Consider the following 1,521-nt stretch of genomic DNA (forward strand, 5'->3'; position numbering starts at 1 on the left):
GCTAGACATCTAACATTGATGGTACTCGACCTTAACATTATCCTTATCATCTTATCATGCAAACCAACCGTCATGCATACAATGCAAATAATGAATGATTCAAAATGTAGTTTTCTGGTGTTCATTTCTCATATATATATATAAGGATGAAGTAAGTGTGTTCATGCTGCTACTATGAATCCTCCAGACTGGTTCAGCAAATGCAAACATCGCCAATTTTCTTTGCATTCTTCTGTGGTGCTCCATTAAACCAAGAAAAACAAATTACAGAAGTCTGTGGTCATGTTAGATATCCCCCCCCCCCAACACACACACAGACATATGAATCAGAGACTGAAATAGAGCACCAAGTGAACTCTTCCTGAATGGATTATCAAAGGTACGAAGCAAGATGAGTGTGCAGTGGTGACAAGATGTTTAATAAAGCTGGTGACTTCATGACTCAGTTTTCTAGCTGGCAGCATCAGCTGCTATACACCAATATAAGACCAATATAAGAAGTAACTGCTAAAACTGTCAGTGAGAGGTCATCAAAGCTGAAAAGTTGAACTGCTACGACTACTAAAGCACAGTAGCTGTTAGCATTCTTTTTTTTTAATCTTTTTTTTAATTTAATTTTTTTTTTACAGGAAATAGGTCTAGGTGACAAATGACTTAATCTTCATACTGTTCAGAGGAAGTGAAGAATGTAGGAAACTAAGTGCAGCAGAGCTAAAAACAAACAAACAAAAACCCTCTGCAGATGAACTTCCTAGTTGAGATAGTTTGGTGGAAGGTATCTTAATACAAGCACTTGCGATTTGTTTAGATTACATTTCAAATAAAAAAAATATTGCATGAGCCTATAAAATTCTGTGTTTGCTCTTTAAATCTTTTTTGTAAAATAACGCTATAACTGAGTATTTACCTTTACAGTATAGTGCAGAACTACTAAGTAGCCTGAAATAGAAGTTATAAAGCAATTATTTTAAAAATACTGTGTATATAATTCTGTTGAATGAATACACTATCATTACAAAACATTGTTTAAACTATTGCATTGTGTCACTTTTCATTGTGATTCATGCCTAAATATTGCACACAATGTTCCATACATAAATTTTTTTACATCTGTATTAATTTCTTTTTCAAATATTCAGATTTCCTGTGGGGCTTCTCTGCTTTGTTCTTAGTCCACCCAGTGCCACCCCATTGAAAAATTCCTCGAAAAGCCCCTGGTATCGGCATATCAAAAGCGAAAAACAAACAAACAAAAATCTAAAAAAGGTATCTTATGTGAAAATTAAGAACGATATTTGCTTTTGAATATAATTCTTTGAGTGTAAATTACTTGTACACTGTGCATATGTGTGTGTATGAGTGTTTACTTCAAAGGCTACAGCCTGCGAGATTGTGCGTGTGACTTTTCACCGCATCGAGGGTGAAAAAGGGTTCACTGCTCTCTCCTGTGTGGTTGTTCGTTTCCCCTCTGCGTGCCGCAGTTGTTCCTGTGTAGGCGGAGCTAAATAAGAAGAGGTTTAT

Source organism: Simochromis diagramma, unplaced genomic scaffold, assembly GCF_900408965.1.
Source record: "Simochromis diagramma unplaced genomic scaffold, fSimDia1.1 OVJJ01000247.1, whole genome shotgun sequence".
In the NCBI taxonomy this organism is placed as follows: Eukaryota; Metazoa; Chordata; class Actinopteri; order Cichliformes; family Cichlidae; genus Simochromis; species Simochromis diagramma.